At 39.1% G+C, this 9,844-nt stretch overlaps 1 pseudogene; it reads right to left on the minus strand.

Moving 5' to 3' along the window:
* Positions 1-428: 428 nt before the first annotated feature.
* LOC147437313 (uncharacterized) overlaps positions 429-9,844 on the minus strand; it is a 39,920-nt pseudogene continuing 30,504 nt past the window's right edge.

The following is a 9,844-nucleotide window of genomic DNA, read 5'->3' on the forward strand; positions in this document are numbered from 1 at the left end:
TGGAAAAAGTCCATTAAATACATTCTATCTGTTTGTAGTAAAGAAAATATGTTGCTATGTACCTTGATATACTATATTGAATAGGATCCATTATTTGGATATCGTGATTGAAGTATGCATATGATCCGGATTGCTCAACTGATGAACCTCATATACACACTACTTAGACTTTTACATTGAGCAAAACAGAGGCTTTAATGATAAAGAGACAAATGGTAGTGAAGTTTGCTAGTGAAGTTTAATCTAGAGTAGTTCGACGTCATCTTGACCAATGTCTGCTCCTTTGTCCTTAGCCAGCTTCACTTTCTCGTTTTGAAATGCCCAATCCACCAAAACATCCAATGTCTCGAGTCCTTCATGCAATTTCTTGAAGTCAAATGATCCCTTTGGAGTGTTTTCGCTTGAATTTCTTTCAAAAAGTCATCAAGTCATTTGTACATCAGATCTACATTGTCCTCTCCCATAAGATTCAAAGCAATGGCTTCCTTTGTTGATTGCTTTATGTTTTCTGACCTATTAGAACCAACAAGCAACCACATATCAAATAAAGATTTACACCATTTGACATTAATAAAAGGCCTAAGATGGTATATGTTGATTTCTTAAAATTGTTGACCTAGTAGATATAGCAAGCAGTCACATATCAAGTAGAGCTTTAGCCAAAAAAAACCTAGAGTATACGTGATTTGAAATTAACAAAATGCCCATGGTATATGTGAATATGCATACACGTGTTAATGTTTTAATTCCTTGATGAGAAAGAGTCACGTTCATCTTTCGAGCAATTGGAATCTGCAAAATTAATAAGTCACATAACTCTAATGATGAGCTTAAGGAGATAAATATACACTAGCTAATAGTAATGTACTTGAGTCAAACAATTCTTTTTGTATCGTGCAGGGACCTTTCTCTCCCTCTTTGAAGGTCCATTTGTCTTTGGCGTAGTTGCACTACATCGTTGTTTACTAGAAACATCTTTAAGAACCTGTCAAAACATGTAAGATGCAAGCTTAATACATATATTTATTAGAGAGTAAGTGGTATAAACATACTTTCTTTTTTGAGGGAGCGTCCTTCTGTGCTTTGTTTTTTCCCTAGCAAAAAGACCAAAGGAAAAATATAAATAACCACCACACAATTATAGCATTCAAGTATTCATGTCAATTTTATTGGTGACACTCACCAATAAGTTACTCAAGCAAGCAACTTTTTTCTTCTTAGATTGTGAATTGTTGATGGGGTTATCATCATCCTAAAAGACATACTCAAGTTGAAACAGATATATGGCTATCTAAATACTTAAAAGGGTAATAAAAGTACCATTTCAAATGGCTCTATGTCACTCTCCTCATCATTTTCTAAGGGATGCTTTGTGACCTATACATAACCTTCCATTAAATAACTAGAACATTTCTAATCACCATAATCATCACAAAATGTATCAAAAGTATTCTCACAAAATCTTGTATGATAGATATAGAATGTTCTTAGAGGCCTTGGTCAAGTCAAACATTTTCCATGTACACTACAATAAAGAAGTAAACTTCCAAACCAAAATAAGCACATGCTTTTGATTGCTCATACAAGGTTTAAGAAGTTTTTGATTGCTCATAGAAGTTTTAAGAAGTTTTACACTTTTTTTTTGATCGGTGGTATTTTCCAAACTAGTACAAAACCCTGCACTCAAAGGTGAGCTACTTGCCACAACTTCTATCTGCTAAAATATACTTAATTTGTGTAAGTAATGTATATTATAAAGTCATGTGCAATTTAATTTCCAAGAACCTTAAAGTACCTCTCCCACTTTGTAAAGTCCTCGTCCTAAAAGATCGGGGCAACTTGGAAGATAGCCTTCTTTATCCTCTAAATCCGTTGATGACACCCTACTTCGATAATGGGGTGAAAGCATAGAATGGTGTCTAAATACTTGGTGTCCGTGGGCACCAAGTATGATGCTATGGATGGCACCATAGCTGGGCTTTTAAGTCAATAATTTTTAAAAGAATATAGGTAAGATAAATGACTTCACGACTCCACTACTCGGATTGAAAGACATGGAGCGGCTAGCATGCGTGGACCTCTCCCTCTCTCTCCCTCTCTCTCTCTCTCTCTCTCAGATGGCCTCCAATGCCCATCTCCATCTCTCTCTCTCTCTCTCTCCTACTCTCCTGTTCAGAATATGGATGATGGAGACTCCCTTCCTCTCGCTTTGGTTCCAGCTCATACCTCCTCACAAGCAGCAATGGAGCTTCTTGAACTCAACAATGCAGCACAAATGGATTTTAGTTCACTATTACAATCAGGAAGTTTTGTACGACTTCATTCATTTCAAACTACTGCAGACTGTTCCAGGATGGTGGACGACGGATTTTATGATGAGACACATGGAATAGATATAGTTCATACGCAGGTGCACTCCAACAGAAAGACTTGTCTAAATGAGGATGAAATTATTACAGTGAGGAAGTATGAAGCACAGGCTAAACGTGAGTACAGAAAGCGATGTCGTGCAAGAAAGCTAGTACAGCCAAGCGTCAACATTGGAGCAGAAGATTGTCATAGGGAGGACGTCGATGTACACACAAAGGAAGACAAGAAGCAACATACTATTCAGAATATTTTTCAACACATTGTGAGACAGTTGCATAGTTACGGGATAGAAGATAAGAATGCAATTCTTCAAGGCGTTTTCAATGATGATAGAATCTTGCCATTCTGTGACGATTTGTATCTTCACAAAAGATACAATCTTGCCATTCTGTGAAGATTTGTATCTTCCTGTAAATGGCCTTATTTCTGCACTCAAGGTCTCCTTACAGGAATTAAAGATTCCAAAATCAGTTGACGAGATGTTTTTAAAATGAAGCAAATTCAGCATGCTGGTGAATGGATTACTGCATGATAATGGGAGCCAAGGTAGAGGTGTTACTCTACATAAAGTGGCAAAGCTATTAAATGTTCATCCAAGGAATTTATATTCAGCTTTGGGTAGACTTGATAGCGATCCTATGTCAAGTACGCTAAGGTTCGACTTATGCAAAAGGAAGTCTGGAAATGATGGGTCCTTATCGGAGGAATTGAAGCAGATAATTATTACATTTTGGATAGAGCACAGTAGGGTGTCTCCAAATAAGAAAGATATTTGTCGGAAACGATTGGGCAGAAAACATTATCAAGAGCATCCCATACACTTACTTGATGAATCTCAGGTAAACATGTCTCATTCTTACAATGAATAACTCACAAGTGAAACATCTCACTCTTATGAATAGCTACCCATTGGGTGTTATGGAGTTGTGTACATCCTACTATATGTGATATGTAGCCAAGTAATGTGTCAAGATAGTCCATTGTCTCTACCTACGCTATTATGTGTGCTATATTGCACAAGTGTAGCCCAATGTCCTTGTTTATGCTATAAGTGTGCCATGTAAAAGGACTCTATTGTAGTAAGATAGAAACATGTGTGCTATACAGTAAAAGTGTGTGTAAGAATAGCACAATGTTCTTGTCTATGATATGATGTGTGGTATGTGAAAGAGCTATATTACATATTGAGAGCAGTATGTGTGCCATATAGCGCTAGTGTGTGTAATAAGAGACCAATGTCCCTATCTATGCTATTATGTCATAGTATTTCTTGCAGTATGAGTGCTATATAGCATAATTATGTGTAATAATAGCCTGATGGTCCTGTCTATGCTATTATGTGTGCCATGTAGCAGGACTCTATCAGAGTATGACAACATCATGTCTGCTATATAGCAGACATGTGTGTATAATAGCACAATATACCTATCTATGGTATTATATGTGCTATCAGATTATATAATATTATGAGAGCACTATGTGTGCTACATAGCAGATGTTAGTGTAATAGTAGCATGGTATCCATGTATATGCTATTATGTGTGCTATGCAGAGTGTGATATGTGTAATAATAGCACAATATCCCTGTCTATGCTCTTTTGTGTGTTATGTAGAAGAACTGTGTTATAATATGAGAGCACTATGTGTGCTATATAGCAGACGTGTGTGATGTGTGTGTAATAATAGCTAAAAATCCCTATCTATGCTATTATGTGTTATATAACAAAATTGAGCATGTAATGAAAGCTGAGTTATCTATCTATGCTATTATCTGTGCTACGTAGCATAGCTATATGTATTTATACCAATGCATCTGTAGCTATGCTATTATGTGTGATATATAGCAAAATGTAATTCTAATGCAAATTTTTTTCAAGCAGAAAGAGTATTTATTGAAGTTTAAAGATAGCCACCCACATGTGACAATTGGGCAAAGGTCCTTTGAGAAGCTGAAGCCTTGGTTCGTGCGAAAGTTGAAAGATCGAAATACTTGCTATTGCGTTTATCATATCAAACTGATGTATCTCAAAGATGCGTTTAATGTTATGCGCTCATCTGCTTTTTTTTTTCATGGGAGGTCATGTACATGTAAATGCAATGTTTGCAAATCAGATGGGGTGAATGCAGAATGTCTTGCTGTTGAGCACTCGTTTTCAAGGATCATGAAGTTGTGGGAATCATGCGTATGTACAAAGGCTGAGGGGGATATGTTCCATAAACACACCTGCTTGATGGGCCAATGCAAAAACTGTGGTGTGGAAAAGCTCAGCCTTTGTCCATGAGAACTTGTAGAGATGATAAAGAGAGTTCCACTGCAAGTCTTCGAGGACATTAAAGTTCAAACTAAGCATGGTCTAAGTAAGAGAAAGATGTTGTCACTCAAACAAGTGGCTTTAAGTGAGCTAACAGGGAGGATAAAAGACGACATCAGAATCTTCATCGAGCATAATTTCACTTACAGATGGCAGGCACATCAATACAGAGAATGTTTGAAGGTGTTTCCTTCAGATACCATTATATCTGTAGTAGACTTTGCTGAAAATTACTCGTTCAAAGAGAAAAATGAAGTAAAATCCATGCATTGTCATACAGATCAATGCACCATCCTTGTTCACATAACGTACATGCGTGACAACGAAGATGACAGTATTATCAAGCATATGCATTTCTACATCTTCGATGATAGGCAACATGATATGCTATTGGTACAGCATTGTTTTCTTCTTTGTGATCAGTGGCTTAATGACCAGGGGCTGAATTTCAAGAAGCATTGGGTGTGGTCAGATGGTGCAGCCTCGCAATTCAAGGCTGCATGGCCATTTTACTTTGTTGCTAGATATTACCAACTAATAGGTATAGAGATGACATGGATTTTTTTTGGCTCTGGCCATGGTAAGGGGGAGCATGATGGTGCTGGCGCCATTAGGAAATTTCGGAGGTCATTTGGAGGGCCTTCTAAGAAAATGTATTTTTTGCACTCTCTCTCTAGAAAAAATGGCAAATAAAAGAGCTGGGTCTTTCATAGTAAAACTTCAAAAAGTGTACTTTAAGTAGATTCCTTACTCTTCTGAACATTCGTTCGTAGTGATTGAGGGATAATCCTCTTTTCAGTTGCATTGAATGAACCTCGTCAATATGGAGGGAATGAGGCTAACATGGAGGGACGAATCCGCAGCCGCTATTCACTTTCCATTAAACCTGCACATTTGGCTAATGGCGCACTCCTCAAATGGCACAAATGTTACCCAAAAACGAGCCAAATATCACCTTCACATTGATTTGGACAATGAGTACCAACCATTGATTAAGCGCAGTAAAACAAACACACATATACCTCCCGCTTCCATAGACACGCTCAGAGCTCAAGGAGCTAAACACATAGATATCTGGACGAGAGGCTCTCTCTACCCTAAGAATCCAATAACTAATGCGTCTCCACCGTTTGTCAATCCTACAAGCGTATTGACCTTTGCTGGTGATGGAGAAAAGGGCCTTCTGGGTTATTGTAAATCACTTACAAGAGAAGCTGAAACTTACAAGAGCATTCTCCAAGCTCAACAATGTGAGATTGTTCGCCTTTCACATTTACATTCTACAGATCAGGTTACCATTTTGCAACATAAAACAGAGGTACAAGAACTGAAAGGAAAGGTGCGAAGTTGTCAAATGAAGGACACCATCTTGGGTGGTCGTATCCGAAAGAAGAAATTGCGCAATTTGAAACATTGCAGGTTGCATCAGGAGGTCTCAAGAAAAGAATCCGAGCATTAAGGTGATGCTTCTTGGTTGGCTACATTGTCTTAGTTAAGTAATCTTTTTGTTTTTTCTTGTTATGCATTGTTTTCATGTGCCTAAATAGTGTTAGTGAAGCAAATTTTCTGTTATTTACTTATGCATTGTCTTCATGTAGAGATTCAATCTATCCTGACAAGGAAAACATTGACCCCAAAGCCAATATAGGAAAGAGATTGAAGCCACTTATAAGTAGAAGCCTGGCAGCAAATATAGTACATGACAAGAAGTTTAAGGTCCTACAATGAAATGTAGTGGACCGCTTTATTTCAGAGAACTCAGTGCCTGCAAAAGAGATACAAGGCACACTTGATTCACTTGGTGTAAGCAAAAGAGGATATTCGGCTATCCAAAAGTCTGTCTCATCCATCTTTGTTAGGAAGGGTATAAAATCCAAACTTCTACCATCAGCCTCAAGTGTTTGGAAAGAGAGGCTTCAGCTTAACGAGGCACAGGGAGACTATCTTGGACAGCCCTTTCATATTAAAGCAACTTACAGTGGCCATGGAGCAAACATGGCATATGATGAGTTCAACAATATTTTTATGGACCTGCGGATATTACAGAAGAGAATGGTGGAGTTTTACAACATCACATTTGAAGAGTCGCGTGGGGTATTACATTTTGTGTTAAAACTGGATGAGTGTGAGCTTGTTAAAGAGAAAAATCTAGAGCGTGTTACTATTACTTTAATGAATAGAGCCCTCTCAAAGTGTCCCAGTGATGATCCTTTATATTTTAGTGTTCAATCAGAATCTAACATATGGTGGCTTGGTGCGTTTGAGGTAAGCGAGATTCTCAAGTAAGCTCAAATGTTCAGATCTACTTAAGTCTCATTTATTTTGTGTTGCAGGTAAAGAAAGAAGATCATGAGATTCTATATTGGGTGTTCCATCGAACTAATATTCCGGAGGTGATTGATCGACAGACTAACCAGGGAGAGGTACTACGTCTAGATGGAAGGGGAGACTTTCAAGTTCAGTGGCATCTTGCAGGTGACCTTAAAACATTAAAGTGCATGTATAATTGTGGAATGGGTGCAATGGCAAAGTCACCGTGTTTGTTCTGCATGGAGCCTGCAAAGGTCATGGACCCAAAGTGGTGGAGAAAAGCTCCAACACGTCACATTGAGGATCCTGCTTTTCGACCGGTTTTGAAAATACCACTTGTGAATGTCCACATTTGTACAATGCATGCCCTTTGTAGAATTGTGGAGAAATTGGTCTACTTATACATCGGGTTTGCTTGGAAGATTAAGAACTCCGCAGAACGACAAGTAGCCCTGCAGTGCTTAGAAATGGTACTGTCGGATATGGGGCTTCATGGTGGCAATGTGAGAATCCAGTGGGATGAAAAGAGATCAACTGTTGAGAAGGATGTCCCATGTAAACCATCCATCGGTGGGGTGAAGGCACGGAGGTTTTTATCTAAGCCCCAAGGTACAAGAGATCCAAAGCTAACAAAACATGGAAAAATATATAACACATCTTATGTTAGCAAGGTAGAGTATCAGAGCTGGAAAAAGCTACATATTGCAGTCAAAGACCACGAACCAACTACTCGTAACGCGAAGGCTGAGGTTTGGCGATCAATAGACATCCTATTTTTGATGTGCGACAAAGATGACTGGTCACAAGGTGATATGAACAAGTTCAAGGAAAATCTCAACCTTCTGAAAAAATCATTCAAGACAGCATGGACAGACACCCAGATTACTCACTACATGGTATTATCATGTATTTCTTTCTCTCTTATGTGCAAATATGTGACTGTAAAACATTCTAACTAATCTGTTTTCATATCCAGCACATCATCTTCAATCATTTGCCATATTTTATACAGAAGTATGGGAACCCGGCAATATGGAATACCCAAGGGATGGAAAAGTCTCATTACATGGCGAGAAATGCTTATTTCAGGCACACACGACATGGTGGCTCTCGAATCAAGGCTAACAGTTTGAGAGAACTATTTGAATGGTTCTATCGTAGAATCATTCATCGAATGCAGGCAAAAGAAGTCTTGGCAAATTCAGCAACAGCACAAGCCATCAGACATTTACAACAACAAAAAGTTAAAAGATCAATGGCATACAACAACTCCGGAGCTCGTGAAAGTCAACGAAGGTAGAGAGAGACAATGGTGTATGGGAATCACAAGTGGAGAAAGATACTCTGAGTGGATGACATTGTACAAAATTTATGTAATACATGATCTTATACAATTGCTACTTGAAGTGTATCAAGATTTTGCAGGTTCAATTTTGTTTTTTGGCACGTCACCCTTGTAACGAATCATGAGATGTTTGCCATACTCTAAAAGTTCATCTGGGTTTTGTCTACCAAGAGCTAGTGCCATTGCTGTGTAGGTGTAGTAATACGCTGCCCGACCACCTGTATAGCCTGGGCAGTAACCAAAACAATCTCTAGCAAACACTTTGTCCACAAGAATGACTTTATCTGCACTTTTGGGCAGCACCGGTCCACCCAAGAAGCGTGATAGTGTCTTGAATGTGTAAGTTGCTATTGAACCCTCTTGTGACATGGAATTGTGAAAAACTACTATCGGCGACTCGCAAAGCTTTGAAAGGTATTGTGCTAGGGCCGCATCCCTTCCTCAATACTCTCTTGTACGGCGCCGAAGGAAGTCATCCTTGTCAGCAATCCAAGACTGCACATACAATGTCAGAAGTGACACAAAGAGAGAGAGAGAGAGAGAGAGAGAGAGAGAGAGAGAGAGAGAGAGAGAGAGAGAGAGAGAGAGAGAGAGAGAGAGAGAGAGAGAGAGTTACCATGAAGCTCTCATCCTGCAGAAAGAGGTTTTCTTGCCACAGGTCTACAGATGTAGTTGAACCCTGACCTTAATGGTTAAACCAATCCTCCACTTCTTTGTTACTTTTCGATGGTCTTAGGCTTTGTCTTATTGCTTGGAAGGTGGCTTCATCAGGTAGTGTCTCCTTGTATTTTTCAGCTTTCTCAAAGCATCTTCGAAGGCATTCCATTGGATTGCTGGATGTTTCCATTGCCTCATCATCACTACTATCCTCTGAAACAAATCCACTCCTCTCCTCTTGGACTCTGGAAATAATAGCCAGGGAGAAATCCTCCCTTAAATAAAAGACACTTTGCACATCATGTAAGAAGATATAGGTCCTGTCTCCAATCCTGAAGTCAGGCACAGCAGGCAACATCATCTGAGCATGCTTCTCAGTGAAGTTACTGACATCCAATGGAAGTTTGATTCTGTGGTTTTCACAGAGAGCATCTTACTTCTTTGTACTTCAATTGCCTCAACCTCAAGGTCGACTGTGTCTTCAACCTCCTCGACTTCTTGCATATGAGTTGTCTCCTCGCATTCTTCATCTGGTGCTGCATCCTGCTCCTCTAACACCTCATCAGGATTCTGCATGAGGAATCCAAACAGGCTGTTCAGGTAAATCATAAAGCCAAACGCTTCCTGAATGAGTTTGCATTCTTTTTGATGCAAAGGGCAGGCTGAATGTCGGCAAGAAGGTGGTAATTCCCTATACTTCTTCAATCCCTGTCCCTTTCCACCACAGTCATTTAAATGCACAAGAGTCATAGTAGGCAGAACAACCCTTCCTACCTGCACCATCACTTCAAACTTATCTCTGTAGGACTGCAAGAACTTACTGTGCTGAGCTAACAGGTCTTCAATGTCA

The sequence above is a fragment of the Adiantum capillus-veneris genome, chromosome 17, assembly GCF_014529385.1.
Source record: "Adiantum capillus-veneris isolate H3 chromosome 17, ASM1452938v2, whole genome shotgun sequence".
NCBI classification, from domain to species: domain Eukaryota; kingdom Viridiplantae; phylum Streptophyta; class Polypodiopsida; order Polypodiales; family Pteridaceae; genus Adiantum; species Adiantum capillus-veneris.